This window comes from Helicoverpa armigera, chromosome 12, assembly GCF_030705265.1.
Source record: "Helicoverpa armigera isolate CAAS_96S chromosome 12, ASM3070526v1, whole genome shotgun sequence".
In the NCBI taxonomy this organism is placed as follows: Eukaryota; Metazoa; Arthropoda; class Insecta; order Lepidoptera; family Noctuidae; genus Helicoverpa; species Helicoverpa armigera.
Window position 1 is genome coordinate 8447831 of NC_087131.1, and position 17192 is coordinate 8465022.

Consider the following 17192-nt stretch of genomic DNA (forward strand, 5'->3'; position numbering starts at 1 on the left):
CAATACTTTATCATAACTGTGATTAATTTCAACCATTATGGAACTGATAGTGTGGGTGAATACCCGATTGTAGATAATAATTTATCGGACCTTGCCTATCGCAAGGAAAATAAATGCATTTCCGTGTATGATTTTTTTTTTATAGACCGTTACTAAGGCACGTCTTTTTATTTCGCTAAAGGGGGGGAAAATCTTCATAATAGACTTTTTCTTAAGCCTAAGACCCTTGGTAAGCGAGTTCTTGCTACCGCTAAACCCACTAGGCAGTATTTATGAATATTTCCCCTAAAACTATTTAAAACATTCCATAGAACATCTTTGATTACTAAAGTTGGGGTCATAAATCAAAACAAGAGCATCGGTTCCCAATCTCTTGTTGCTATTACATGGAGGTACAGACACATTAATCATTTACAATTACGTTAAACGGCCCAAGGATCCACTGGAGGAGACTCCGGCCGCATTGTGAATAGGTACTCAACTGACAGTGGACAAATAACAAAACTGGGTTAATCTTTTGCCTCCCGCGTCGGCCGGAGGTGGAGGCTCACCCTCGCTCCATCCCTCTCACCCCACACCAGAACAGAAAGGGACAACACACCGACATCTGTAACAAAAAGGCTTTAGACCAACCAACTCACTGCCTCGCTTGACTCCTATTGACTTATAAATTAAGGTCCTTATTGGAGTGCACCACACAATTTTTACCTTTGGAATTCAAAAAAGATTTATTTTATCAAAACAATCTGTACTCTGTATTACGTACAATTGAGTTGGTTTTTCGATAGCCGCGAATTATTTCTAGATTTTTAGTATTATATTCATTTATTTGTTCCATCACGTCTGTGCTGAGAGATGAAAATGCCATGAAAATTTTGTCCCTCTTTTACTTATCAGATTGAAGAGAGAGGGTACGATATTACATTAAGTCACTGTGGAGTGTACGTATTGCTACCATTTACTTTGTTTACTGAGAAGGTCTTAGCACTAGAATTTTCGTATGAATCTATCTAAATTTTTGTTCACCTTCAAGAGTCCAGACGATTGTCGCTGCAATTGTAACGACTTTGAAACTTATTTTAATATTGAAATATATTATCGCCCTTTTATCTTTGTGATAACTTTGCTATTATTATTTATTAAATGCAGGCTTTTAGTACCTAAGGGTAGCTTTCTACTGCGATCGATCTAAAATAACATCTTTAATCACAGTAAAAAGCATTGCGAGTAATTCTTGTGGAGTCACTGAATTAACTACTAACTATTACGCTTTTTGTTGACAAATAACTGTCAAATAATGTTTGCAGTCCCTGCCTCTTACTGAACAGCCTCAGAAAAAGCACACGATATTTTATGTAAAAAGAATAAGAAGAAAGTCTTTCTCACAATCCAGTACTCAACTGGTTTGATTTGCCTCCCCATGAGAAATTAAAACAAAGACTCAAGTTTCCAACGATACCGATTAATTTCGTTTCGAAATATTTTTTTTGGAAACCGCTTTTTAACCCGTCTAGACCCTCTAAATTACGCCGAGACGAAACCGATTCGAACAATAAAAGGCTAAAATTCCACAAACGGTATAGGACGAGATGTATTGAAATATTATAATACGCTTCAACCTATAATTTGATTAAATTCGAGGCGAAAAAGAAAAGGAGTTGATTCAAATGGGTCATTAGAATTCGGGTCAGTAATGATCGGACGCGCACCGCCACTTTTGTTTGTTGTATTAGCGTTTTCAAAGCTCTCAGATATTTTATTAAGTGTTTGAAGGCCAGGGGCATCATTTTACCACTACTACATTTGAGGATCCAAACTAAGAAATACCCGTGAATAAAAAATTTGCTACAATGTTTTCCTACGACCCTGTTGTCAGCTATAATGCTTCTAGAATTTTTCAAATACATGTTAGTAGTGATGTTTGATATCATTCCCCAATCCATCAGAACGTTCAACGTTAGCCAATAACAATGTAATTACACGCTTACACAACAATCACGATTATTGAATCGTCGCTACAACTCGTTACGTATCGCACTGCGCTCGCGCAGATTACGTCAAAATTGTAAAATACAGCAAATATTTTACATAAGCATGCGGAACTGTTATTATTTTGATACTGGTAACTGTTTGGAACTTTCGCATTCATGTGCTAGAGAAGGAACGAGATGTTTCTATTACTTTCTAGTGGGTGCATTGTTATGGCAGCCTATTACGAAACGTTGACTTAAGGTTCCTCTCATGATAAGATTTCTCAAAATAGGTGCAATTTAATGTTGACGTCAGTGAGGCGATAAAGCAACTGTAACTACCTACTATCATTGCTAAATTTAGCTGAAGTTCTATGATTGGTACACTTACCTACATACGTTTGAACAGTACAACAACCATTTACAATCCCCGATCCTGTTATCCTGTGGACAGCGCAGTATACTACAATTAGGCCAAAATGTACCCGAACAACAATGGCAGGAACGTTTACAGATTCGGACAAGCCAAACGCATTGAATATGTTGGTATTTACGCCTCACATGTGGATATCCGCGCGTATCACGCCCAAGTATTATATGCAGTGCAACGGTATCATTGGTACGGTGTACGGCAAAAGCAATTTCGAGCGGAGACTATTGGCAACCGGCCAGTAGAAATAAGCTTGCTACGACACCCGGAGAGCACCACTACATACAGCCTGTGATCTAACCAACTTAATTCATATTTATACCTTTATGATTTTGTTTCTAACACTTTAGTTGCTCTTGCTCTATTTCCACTTACACATGTCTCCTCAAATATAAAGCTCCTTGAATCTTCATTACTCAGTTAATTGGTCATTTTAAAGTGGCTATCGACAAATCACAGGTGTTTTATTAGTAGATAACATTAACGATCATTTTTATTCAGCGTTGCTAATGCGTATGCGCATTCTTTGGCACCTACTGCTAGGAATGCTATCGAAATTCCTTCTGCAGTCACCTTAAGCTAATCTTTGATTTTACTCACAAAAGACGACTTCCATTAGACCAATTCTTTTAAGTCACTGTAGTTGGTCCTGCTTAAGACGGTAGATAAATGTAGTACACACTATTTGCTTTAAGTTCATATCTGTGCATCGAAAAAAGTAGTGACGTTATTCCCCAAAAGCATGTGAGGGAGAGGGGTGGAAGCAATTTAAACCAAAGTAACCTGGCGAAAAGCCAGCCGTCCAACGGGTCTTAGGTTACGACAATGCTAGGCATCGCAGATAAGTGTTCCAACTATATCATCTCTTACTTAAACATCCGTTTCACTTTGATCTTTGATGATATTCGTCTTCTCGAGACTTTGTGGTTGGTTTGCGTATGAAACTTTTATTTTGTCAAATGTACGTGCATCTTTCGTCGAGTTTTGTTTCCTTGTCTCCTTTATTGCTTTTATTTTAAAATCGTTTGCCAAAACCACTCCCAATTCAGTCCATTTCGTACATTTCACAAAAGAGTCTACGAACAGTTTATTCATGAAAATACTGAGAGTAGTTATGTATCTACCTATTTGAAATTGAACATCTATTCCGATGTTAATCAAAAGCCATGATCCTGTTCAGGTAGCTATGCAAACAACTCTACATTATTCAATAATTGCCTTGCAACTACTGACCGAAAATTAATTAACACTCCTAATGCATGCAACGGGAGCAAAGAGTTTTGGTACAGCAGCGGCAAAATCAATTTGAGGCCGGAGTATTGGCGAGTGGCCAGGCGGCGTCCGCTGTCCGACAACCGCAAACCTGCATATTATACGTAATACCTACACTACGTACATCAATCACGAAACGTTTAGAGTGCATCTATTTTGATTTATACAGGTGAATCGTTTATAGAGTCCTTGTGTGCTGCGGTTGCGTGGCGCGAGTTCATGTGCGATATCTATTTGTTGGTCCAGGAAAATTTGTTTGTTACCTTGAGTTATGTTTTAGGAGGAGGTTATGTCAATTGAAGCCAACTGAAGACCTGAGTCACCAACCACTCAAAGCAGGATCAAGAATAGATTTTTCTTGCATGACCGAAATCAATTAAACTGAATTCATTTGTAAACAACATCGTCAAAAATCATGTTTCAAAAATAAAAAAGTACTACAACAACCAACTGCAGCTCGTGGGAAACACTGCTAATATAAACTAGTTATTTTTTGGAATGTGGGAAAATTACCAGATAACCACGACATTGAACCACTAGCCACAAAGCTCAAATAAAGAAAAACTGTCAGCTTACTAATGTGGTCTACGCGAACGTAGTTGCAAACAAAAGCTTGTAATTAATAACACAAGACAGACTTCCTCCTCACACACAATAAACATTAATAAAACATGCTGGTCTCTTGTAACAAAATGGAGTGAAACTCGATATATTACTGCCGTGACTAAATCGAGTCATTTTAGAGAAACTCAACAAGTTCATTACGAGGTATGCAAATGTCTTGAAAACGGGGAAGATGAAAGTGTTCAGATAAAATCGTGTCATATTCCAAGTCATAATTATGGCAGATAGTTAAATTAGATATATTAACTACGAAACATTTGAACGAAACCAAGGTAAGTCTGTCTTTGAATCCATAAAATAATTCACTTCGGCTAATCAAAAGTGAGAAAGCTGAATAAAGACCAAAACACGAGCATGATAATGTAAACAACACGATTTAAAGAACACCATTTAATATACCCGATAGCAAATATAACAATAAAGAGGAATCCATTCAGTTATCAGTCAATAAGTATGTTTATGAAATTATTTATAACATGATCTTGACACGCTTAATTTTATTTGTTCTTAAGCCTGTCTATTTATAGGAGAGGCTATTTATAGGACAGGCTTCTTCTCAAACTAAATGATTTCTAATTTCATAAGCAGAAAAATATAATGGGAAAAGTAGGATAGGATTGGTTTTGAAAGGGATTGCGAAGAAAATGTTGGACTGAAGTTGCTTTGGACATCATGCAGCCTCTCAAGTTTCTTCAGTATACCATATTGGTGTGTCCAAATTCGGTTGTCTTCTATCTTTCTTGTTGCCATATTTGCTCCCAGGTGCCATTTGTATTTCACAATCAAGCTTATTTTGAAGGAATACTTTAGTACAGCTGCTACAGCTATAGCTTTTTGAACATTAGATACACAATACTCTTTAAGTATGAAGCCTTATTATCTTACTTCTCTTTCTTTTCTCTTGCTTCCTTCTTTCTTGCTTTAAAAAGTGGTTTTGGTAAAATTATTCTATCGTTATATCGTGTTCTTCGTCTCTTTCAGTGTGATTTTTACTTCGACCAAACTCAATATTTTGCATTAAATAAAGGACTTTATAAGCACGTTTGCATGCAGTCATGCACACAAAACAATTTACACATTCTTTAAGGGCATTTTCTAGATATGTTCGCAATTCAATAATTTCATATTGCGTGCGCGTGAGTTATGCGTGCTTCACTCTGCTTCTTCGGAAGCCGTTGGCGAAGATTAGCTGAAATTAAAGCATGATTCAAATAGCAATTTTATGTTAATCGTAATAAATCACAAATTAGCAACGAATCTATAATATGGGAAAAGAATTTTGTTATTTCAGGAATTTGACGTCTGACAAATAAACATAAAAATGATTAGTTTCCTAAGAAACAGTGATAAAGCTCGAAATAAGGTGTAAAAGAAAATCATCAGTTCAGTTTGATTTTCCCAAAAGTTAGGAAAGCAAGCAGGAAAACTTTGACTAGCATTTTCTGTGAAATCTGTATTAAATATGTATTAGGAGGCATGACGTTTCTATTTTCCTTGTAGGTAAATGAAAAGGAATGAATTTATACACGTGCCTACACACTTGAAACAAATAAGCCTTGTGTAAGGCTTGACTGTCGATCAATAGTGATGAAATGACGAAATATTATTGCGAATGCGACAAAGTCCAGAAATCAATAAATAGCTCTTAAGATAGATGAAAGCAAGCAATTTTTCTCTCAGACAGGCAATGCTCTGTAAATGTTACTTATGTTAAAATACGCGTTCAATCGGCTGATTGCTCGTGTCTAAGTTTTCTTTTATCGTTTCAGTTTTCAATTTAATAGTTTTAATTTTTCTTAAGTCAGTTGTGAGTGAAGGTGCACTTTCGTTTTGGTGACTTTTAACATTGTCTGCATATATTTTTATGGATTGATGTACAATTACTTTAGAGACATCTCATTAGGTAATGATCATTCTATTGAATTTGTACTGATCAGCGTAAAACATTTAATTCATAAGAATGGTAAATAAATTTTTAATAAATAAAATAACAGTCGGATGCAATGTGACTTTCTTAATTGGTTACCGCTATCAGCGGCTAACATATTATATCTATGAGCATCACAATGACTCATTTACGATTGCTGATCAGAAGTTCCGACCAAGATAATGATATGCAAAGACTTATCTACTCACGTGATTAGCTATGTTTATTATGTTTAGAAGCTTTATCATGCGTCATATATTACGTTATACTTACCAACGCCGATGATGTTTAGTCATCACTCATTATAGCTTCACTAACAGAAATCATTCCGTACGTTCCTTTCAAAACTCTTCAATAATCCTCCGTGATGATGTTACGTCACATGCCACGTGCGCCCGCTGAGAAAAATTCTTACACGCGACCACTATCGCCGATAAAGGCGAAACGTTTTTCTCAATCGGTACTCCATCGATACTTTCTGCGCATTTATAACCCGATATACACCCAGAACATCGATTGAAATCGTTCCGGTACTTTACGACTTTATTTTTGGCGAGCATGTTTTCTTTGACTGCGTCAGTTAGCTTGGGACCGAAGCATTCGGCGTGTATCGGATAAATATTAATAAAGCGCGCCGGCCTCGTTTCTGGGAAGTTGGGAGGATCTTATTATAACCGCAATAGCACCTATAATTAGCAACATCCAAATTACTCGTGGCGTGTACGTGTTGCGCCAGATCGATGTTACGTGTGGCTACTCGATTCGGACCTAACGTTTTGTTTGCTGGATCGATCCTCCGGCCATTGTTATCCATATTATTATGCATTGATTCGTCAATTTATTAAATCGATCTCCAATAATTTTTGGCAATTTGTTGCATTTGAATCTTGGCTGTAAAATGTTACCATATTTTAAGGAGGGCTACCACCCTTTGTATCAGTGTTTTGTTATTTTTTCCTCTTTTATGTTTAACAAAGTAGCTACTACAGAGACAGGGCAACGACTTACAATGTTTAGTTTAGATAATAACAGCGAGAGATTACACTGGAAGAGTACAAAATGATGTATTTAATACGATGGCACCTAATCCAAATTGAATTCTATCCTCGATTTAAATGTTAGTAACTAAAACAAAAGAATGAGTCAGTGATGCCAACGACCCGTGCTCCAGGGTGATCTTTTGAAATTCCCGAATAATTGTCGACGCGTAAGGTGGCGACTAAAATAACGTGTGAGACGAACAGTGTCGTTCCCCCGCGCTTTCTTACAAATTAATTTTATTTATATATTGATGAATTGGCTTATTTGTTTGGTGTCTCAGAATTCCTCGGTCCTACATACTTCTATTTCATTTCATTTGGATCTAACTCAAAACAACTCTTTCATTTTTAAAGTCGTTAGGTGGCTAAATATTTTACGAAACGAGTAGGCAGGTAACTAATTTGTATAAATGGAATTTGTGCAAGTGGTTAATATACGCCATCAAGTGTATCAATATTCCTAGCAGAAATAATTTTGCATGAACAAATCTAGTATGCAATAAACAGCAACTTTGGTATCTGGTTTGTAAAGTTATTTGGTACACATTGAAGTTTATTAGATTAGAAATAACTTCTGTGTGTAAACAGAAAATCTAGTGAGGACGCGAGCTAAGAACTCTGGCTCCATTGCGTTTATTCTTTTACAATAGCCGAATCTGCATCTAGGTATTATGTAGAACGAGGCGTTTTAGCAATAAATATGAAAGTATAATGTCGGGGGAGCATGATACCGCTTTGAATGCTAAACCCGTACTGAACTACAAACACAGGCCAATAAGGGGGGCGGGCGATGTGACGGGGCGGGGCGGGTGGTAGCACACACTCAACTAACCGTGGGAAAAGCCTGCGTATACGGTGTGAACTGTATAACATAAAGCATTCATTTGTTATTTTGATGCGAATTCTTTCGCACTTTTGTTCCACAATTACGTGTATTTTTTATCAACATTATCAACGGCTCATAATCTAAGTATCATCTCAATTGTTTATAAAAATGTAAACAATGCGAATTTTTTGATACGACTAATTGGTTTATAACTTCTTACTGAAAATAAAATCAAATCAAGAATATTGACCGTTCGTCTCGACTTGGATATTCATTTGGATAATGATATTCTTCGAATTACTCTGTGTTTATAACCATAATGCCTCGGATCGTAGTGTGTCCGAATCGAGGTTACACACAAACAAGCGTCACACCACAGTATGCCTTCACGTGGCAACAACGAACACATAGTTACACTGTAACCTGACCAGGGAGTCCAGACCTTAGTACAATCGTATGTTTCCTCCGCTGTGGCGTGGAAAGTGTACGTTTGCGGGAGGGGGCGGAGTTCTTGGGAAACTGGTCGATGAGGCGTTCGGCAGACGTCACTTGCACACAGAGAGGAGTCACGCACACTAAGCCGCATGACCGTGGCATTCCATCGGTATCCACACATACATGTAGACAGCGTACCTTATTAAAACGAGACGCGAATCGACGACTTATCGGGCAATTAGTCGTGGCTCACGTCAAATATAACAGCGACGCAGTCTCTTATTTGCTATACATTGACTATAGTTCTGAAAAAAAAAATCTTACGTTTTAGCAGGCGGAAGATTGTCTATTATTATGCATACGAAATCTTCAATGTATAGAGATGATAAAATTTTAAAATAAAAACAAACAATTATGTAACAAAAAGTTGTTAACAGCATTAACACTGTCAACAGTATGACATAACTAATTACACTTTCATATTAATGTGTGATTTGTATGCATAAATGGTTAATGAAAATTTGAAGCGTCAATGTAAATCACGTTCATCGAAAGGCTTGCTAGTGTGGGTGGTTTGTTTGTTTGTGTAGTACGCGTGTGTTGGAGTCGGCACGCGCGAACAAGAGAGCGATCATACTGCGCAAGTGCTGCTGATAACAACTCGCGTCGCGAATTATTCACGTGCTGTCAACTTATGAATTATTATTCTGTTAACAACACCGGCTTAATGTTAAAACGTCGTATGCTACGTAATTAGACTTGATCTGCCAGATTTTGATTCTGATTTTTAATTACAACGTTGATTCATTTGTATCATTCATCTTTTAGGAGGTAAATGAAGTTCTAAGTATCGGTTGCATTGCAGGTGATGTTATTGTCCTGTCTGAAGTCAAATAAATGTCAGATGCTGCGACAGTCCAATGACAGATTAAATGCCCCATCGAGTCATCGCTTACATATTCATGAATATTGTAGGTAGCCCTTGTCTGTGGGACTTGAATATTTGCGCGGGAAAATGAACGAGCGTTGATATAACCTCGCAGAAACTGATAAACCTGTATAGGTAAGATTCCGTATGTAAAAAACATCACAGTTATGGTGTAACTGTTTGTTTAGCTGAATTAATGGCTCGATTAACGTCCGTTAAATCAAAAATGTCCAATCAAATTCATAATCATGTCGTATTTAAATGAATAAAATAATTTAGTTGATTTAAATCAGCAAATATTAGAAACTTGATATACGCTTGTGACTAAACGAGTCTGTCGGTTGATAGAAACATAAAATTATGCAGATTGGCCATAGCAACATAGGTGGTAGGCGGCCCCAATGGCGGTTGAAGCCATCTTAGTAATAAATCGAAAAATAATGCCTTTTAGTTCACAATACCTTTTAAGCGAGATACGTAGGTACGTTTTGACCTAGTGAAGTGACAAATACATTCACACTTAGGTAGTATGTTTCCAACTCGGAACGTTCCTTTGATAACAGTGTTATGAATATCGTCGGTATAAATAACGAGTTAGGTTAACAAATACGCGTATGCAAATATATTTATCAGTTTTTTTCTGTAGGTATGTATGATATTTCGAAAGTACTTTGTTGTAATGACAGAATAACATGGCTACAAGGGTAAATGCCGATAGGTACCTAAACACATTTATAAATTTTTAAGCATGCCTTTAATAATTTTTAAGTAGCTATGCCTGAAATATTAAATAAACTGATGGTTTTAAGTACAGATAACATAAACGTAAATCTGGAAACATCGAATCGCATAACGTTGTTTTCATAGATATTGATTTTATTTGACATTGACTTATAGAAAGTTTTTGCAAGATACGAATTGTAGGCGTATAATTTAAAAATAAAATCCCCTACCTAAGTATTAAAATACAATAATCTCTCAGTAAAAACTTAAGAAAATCTCAAGACAATAACAGAAACGATACAAAAATAGTCTGAGAGTAAGTGGGTGTATCACTATAGAAAAACATTCGCTAAGACAACTACTTATAAACGTTAGAAGCAATAAATTAAACTCTGAATAATCGATGACTTTATTATCCACAATAAATAACACTTTATTCAAATACTTGCAAATAAAACACATTAATTACGTTGACGGTAACAAGAAGTGATCAGCAACCGCTTAGTTTCTTAACAACACGTATTTTTTAATAATTTATGAGTTCATATTTATGTAGAATATATTTTAATGTGCTTCCATAATTTTGGCGCCTTTTCTGTTATTTGAGGTTATCAGACAAAGAGATCTTGTTCACAGCAGGAAACTGCTCAAATTAAACTCATTTATTTATATATAGATAATAATTTATCACTTCAACGAATAAATGAAACATTTTACTATATTTTGCAAATCAAAATTAATACTATGTTGCGCTCTTGACAACTGCTAACGCCATCTAGCGAGACGATTGTGTAAACTGTGGAACGTTTGTTGTTGAGTACGTTCTGAGGAAAGTTCCTTTTTGGCAAATAACCCGATACATTAGGTAGCAGGCCATTGTTTCGAGAAAATTATTTACGTGCCCACATAAATTATTATTTTCCTTAATGCTAAAGCCTACTGAATTTGCATACGATAAAAATGTGTGGTGCAATCAATAAAATTCTAACAACATTTTTATATTTTTGAAAGTAACTGCTTCTATTTCAGTTCGTTCTTACTTTTTTAACACCAGGAAACGGCTAATAATACCTAACATTAAGATTGTAAGATACCTATCTACCTACCTACATTCCGTTTCGTCTAGACGAAGATTTTTTATCATACGTAAATAGGATTACTGCATTATTCTGTGAATATGACAGCTTTTTGTTGTGTTACATCACTACGACAAAATAAAATTACAAATTTACAAATTATTGAATTTACAGTAGGTACTTAATTATTTAGGTAGGTACTTACCTACTTATTGCTTTGCTTTGTTCAATTTATCAAAAAATATATAAAAGTGTGAAGTATAAATCATTTAAAAAACCAGCCATACATACTATTTTTCTTTTTCTTGATAAAATCTCATATTTGGAAAAATATACACACACTACTACTAGGTACCACAGTTAAGTAGTTCATACAGCCTTAGAGTTGTCACTACTCTCCGTAAGAGGCGCTGTTTGTCTAGTATTTTATTCTCTCTGATCAAACTCAAGCGCAATTATCAAATAACAATTTGAAATAATCGAATAAAAAAACCATGAAATTATTTAGAATTTTAATTCTTAATTTTATAAGTTTGATTTTCATTTTATGCAGAGGGTGCTTCATAAAAGCAATGTTTTTACTAAAGCTCTTCTTGATTGATTTTTCGACAGTATTTCGAATACAAAAAAAAACCTAATATTTTTTGTTCAATTAATAACAAAAAAAAAATAACCTAATATTCAATTAATAAAAAACCAATAACAATAACAGTAACCTCTAACCACAGCAACTAATGTGTGATATTTACACATACACTTGACATCCGTATTTTATTAGTACGGAACTCACCAGCCGAGATATAAAGTAGCCAGCAGACTTGGTAGGAAATATCCCAGTGTTTTGAATCTAGAATCTTCGCTGGCTGCGGAGAGCACGATAGGACATCGCTCGTAAACTCACAACGGAGACACAAACACAAATGACTTCGGTGGACTTTGAAACTAGTAGAGGAGGCAGTGGGAGATTTAGTTTTTGGTAATTAGATTAAGTTAAGGATCTAAATGAGAAGATATACGTACCTATAGGTTAGAGAATTGGCCATGTAACTTGTACCTACACTCGTAGCTATCGTGTATACTTTAGGTACTTTCCCACAATAGTCACTCTACTGTCCATTTTTCAAAAAGCTCAGATATTTGAACGAATTTCAATAAATAAAGTAAATTAGGTATGACAAACTATGGCTCATTGACTGTCAACTAAAATCTTACCTGATTTGATTTTCAGGAATCGGAATTGTTATGAAATGGTAATCTTTTAGGGGGAAAATGAGCCAGAACCGATCCTATTCAGTACCTTACAAAATAAAAATTATTAAAAGCCACAATTTCAATGTCCTTTAAATTTCTGATAGGCGGACAAAATCTTCATAGTTCTATGGTATTTTGTAGCACGCTTTGGTCACCTAGAGGTAGGCTGGCCGGTTCTCAGTTGTTGCACTAAATATATATAGAAAAGCTTTCTGTCTGAATGCAATGTGAACTAGGGCCCGGTTTCCACACGAAGTTAGAGTTAATCAACAGGTACTTACTTCTGTCAAATGATTGTAGAATACCGTAAGGTGTCGCTCGCTGTATTGGGGTTAGTTTCGGAGAAAATACTTAGTTGCTTTAGATCGTGTTTGGCTTTCGGATTTTATAGGTGTGCGATATTTTTACTGTTTAAATAGTTACTGTTTTTCAGTAAATGTCTGACTTGGCAGGGTGTTAGTGTTATTACTCTACAGCTTAGGTACCTTTTAATTGCGTATTGGGTTTATTATTTCAACAAATTGACTTTTACTACACACAGCTTTTGCTCGCTTTCTTAATTTCATGAAATCGAACCACAACGAGAACTTGATAGAACAATCTAACTTCATCGAATCAATTTTGAACTGTAGGTATACTTATACAAATAGCATTAGCGTCGTTACCATAATCAAAACGGGTTACTAAGTCGATACCTCGACAGTCTGTGCAAGCCCTAAAAGTGTTAAAGGCCGATCAACTATCGATCGCTTTGATTCGCCATTGTTTCGGTATGCGGGATCAGACCCAAATATCGGTCACCGGTCCACTACAATATGTAGTGTGTATACAACTCGTCGTCATTATTGTACGCCCGTGTAATTCGCTCATGTTATTAGCAATTATTTTATTTTGAAATCAGAACAGGAATTTACATTGTTCCACTTTCAAATAGCTTTACTGAGCGTTTGAATAATATCGTATGGATTTTTGGTGGCCAATGTTGACACAGTCATTACGTTCGGCAGACTACATAGATCGCCAACGAAGCCTTTTAGCGCCTACTCTGATGAAAGCCATGTCTCAATAACACGACAGATTAGTAATTTATTTTACAGCTTCATACCATCAGTTCAGGTGCCCACTCTATCATTCTCAAGTACTTAAGCCATAATCTTAAATAACGACATCTTTTCTCGAGATCACTTCCAAACACAGGTCTTCTAAGGCACTACTGGTTCATTTATTTAACGGAGTCAGCATTAAATAAATGAGTATAACCGTTTCATCATTAGAAAATCATTGGCTAGCTGTGGAACAATAAGGCCCATAGTACCCCGCCCACAGGCTGGGAGATAAATTTCCTTCTTGTTTCTATGTCTCCTTTTTACATTGAAGCACTTTATACGCAGTAGGCTCTCGGTTAGGTGGCGTGTGGCACAAGTTAAGAGCTACATATAAAGGTATAAATTAAAAACACTTACTCGTATGTGCTTTAAAATTTCTGTAGTATAATATGTAGAATCAAGGACACAAATCGATCAGTTTACTTTTAGACGACGATGTCGGAGCTTTTGTCTACTTTGTTCTTCAATCTCTGACGAGAAATAGATCTTACTGTAATAGTTTTAGTCCTTCTTGATGAAGTACTGTTGAAGTCGTTTTACTTACTTTTTTAGGTCGTAGCCAGTTCACATTTAAACGGCGTACCTAGTCCTAATATTGCGTCGCTGTTCGCTTCCAAGTTAGTTCCCTCTCTATGCTAGACATGCGTATGTCTATGCAGGACACAGTCAATGAACTGCAGAGGTCAGGTGAAATTATCTCGTACGTTGCGTCTTACGCGACATGTGACTCACAATGGACGGATACAGCTTTATCTCGACTCTGATGGCCAAGTATTTTGGTGACAACTCGCTTCAACTTGAGGTAAGCTTTGGAAAGTTCGAGAAGCGGTGTATTTTTAATGAGAATACATTTTTGATGGTTTAAATTAAATAATTCGAGTTCTGGTTCAAAATTTTCGCGTTTTGGAAGTTTCTGTTGTTGGCGAAATCGACGAAATTTTGTAGCTCAAGTTCGCTAAAATGTGCCAATTTTTTTATAAAATTGTAATAACGGGCACATTTTTAATAACTACGTACATTTAAGTGTATCCTTCCAGTTTACATAGGTTACATTAGGTGCCGTACCATCCATATTCCCTTTATACATACTTATACTTAACTATTAGCAGCAACTACAATAAAATTTATCGTTTAATCTGGCGAATGAAGTGACACGAAAGTCATTAGGGTGCCCTTAGTCTCACATTGTATTTTGCATTCGTTAAGATTGCAATGAGCCGGTCCTCAAGACGTTCAATGACATCGGCGGGGAGGGGTTAGAGGCTGCGACAGTGCAACCGACATCTCGCCCGCTATCGCTCCGAGATCTGTCCACATGAGTATCTTGGGGCTGGTGGGGGTGTGACAATTTAGTGTTTTAGTGTGACAATCACAGAAGATAGATAGATAGGTATACTCTTTATTATGTACACCAATTAAAATAAAACAATAATAAAACTAAAGATTTTGAAGTCCTTGAAACAATGGCAGTCTTACAGACAACCTTTGGATGGATTTGGAGAAGGTAGGTTATGTGCCTACAAAATGTTGTAGACAGGTATATGCAATTAATATTAGGTATGTTTATTCAAAGTACCTATCTAATAGGTACCAAATTCAAACAATGCGTAAAAAATATTAACATCGAATACTTGCCAGCATAATTATTGAGGAATCTAGATAGGTATATACCTAGATATATTTGTATACCTAAATTAATATGCTAAATGCGCCTGGCCACTATCTGGCTGGATGATAAGCGATGCGGTTAAACAATGACAACGATGACACGCTTGCCTAGCGTGCACTTGTAGATATTTTTTATGGAATATTTGTAAGCATTTGTAGGTAGGTAAAGTATGCTGTCATGGAAGATTTTCCTTAGTTAAATTTTACGTTGCATATGTAAGTAACCAAATTGTTTTATTGTTTGGTAATTCAGAAATGTACCTGACCTAGGTACATGTAAAATACATGGATATATAATTTTTATTTATGATATTAATTAATTTAAATCTGTATTAACATTAACATTATAGATAGATATAATATATACAAACTCCTATTTACGCAAACACATACGTATATAACAAATTAAATCTACTTACATATTTACAAAAGGCAAAATAATATACCTAATAAAATGTTTCATATTTTTTATTGTATTGTGATAAACAATACGATTTACCTATACCATGCTTAAGGTAATTAAGAACTATTGAACACCATATCTCTAAAAAATTAAACAAAAACTTAGTTTCAGATTTATCTACTTACATCATAATATCTTTATTATCTAGTAACGTGGTTTGGTCTGTTTACCATGCTCTGTATTAGATATTAGTTAATAGGCGTACATTGAGGCGCGGAGGCTGCGTCGATAGCCGCTGCTTCGACCGGCCCTCTCATACGCTCCTCGCTTAGATATGAAGATTACAGGATTAGCTGGATACTTAACAGCGTTTAAAGCTTCAAAATTCAATTTTATACCTATCAAATAAATAATAGTAATTTTTTATCATGTATTTGGACACTATAAAAATGCTAAACAAATGAATGAATACACAGAAAAAAGCGTGTTATTCAGTAACAACCTCTTATATTTCAATACTTACTTTATGGTTTTTGTACTACATTAAAAGATACAAAATAAAACAAAACGTGACCTACTTTCAGAATTTCTTTTCCAAAACAAAAAAAAATAGAAAGTCCCACAATTACATCGATATAATAAATACACACATACCACGTTAATGACGACGCTGCTAAAGCAAAAGTTAAAAACCGTACTTCACTTGTTTAGAATGCAGGTCAGACCATAGAGTTTATTAAAAAGAGAAGCTTTCTCCTTACATAATGACGGCTGGCATTCGTTGACGAAATCAGTGCAGTGCAGTCTTCTACTTATGCAACCTCTTTGGCAAGCATACGTGGAGAGTACCAACAAGCAGCCACTTATGAAAGCGATGTAGGTAATACTAGGCTTAGCAATGTGTCAATATACATATGTTGGTACTAATGGAAATCTAATAATTAGAGGTACGTAGGTACTGAGAGGTGATACATGATTATTCTTAAAGTAAGTAATTGTGGGCAGAAGAAGCAAGTTATAATATAATGTATCGTTTTTTAAAATAAAGTAAGTAGGTAGTGTTTTTTTAAGTATAAAACTGATGATTTCATAAAAGGATGGGTGTCTAAAAGCTGTAATGTAAAATAATTCAAAACTTAAAAAAAATGAAAGATAAAATCTCGTGCTAGCATTTAACATTAGCACGAGCTCAGAACGTAACTAGATCATCAATCGATAAATCAACACCTCCAAGTATAATAGCCGTAACAGCCCCATTATAATCATTATCCATAATTATGTTTTCTTTACCACACTCGTGGCTAACCTTACCTTTGTTATAACATGCAAACCCATTATTGTTTAATACGTTAACACCGTTTGAATAACACACGGTCAACTGACAAACGCCGTACAACTCAGTTGCGGTAGTAAATATAAAGAGATGCGCCAAAAATGTATACAAAAATAAACGGCAAAGGTTTTACGGAGCGAAATCTACGTGGAAATATCAACGCGGCTCTTGCTCTGATGA

General features: G+C 35.7%; 1 long non-coding RNA gene across 1 annotated transcript; it reads right to left on the reverse strand.

The window, feature by feature from the left end:
* Positions 1 to 358: 358 nt before the first annotated feature.
* LOC135117622 (uncharacterized) lies at positions 359 to 12155 on the reverse strand. The gene is made up of 2 exons (XR_010277005.1): positions 12042 to 12155; positions 359 to 607 (listed from the first exon to the last, which is right to left on the reverse strand). It is a non-coding gene; the product is annotated as an uncharacterized LOC135117622 (long non-coding RNA).
* Between the last annotated feature and the right edge of the window lie 5037 nt (positions 12156 to 17192).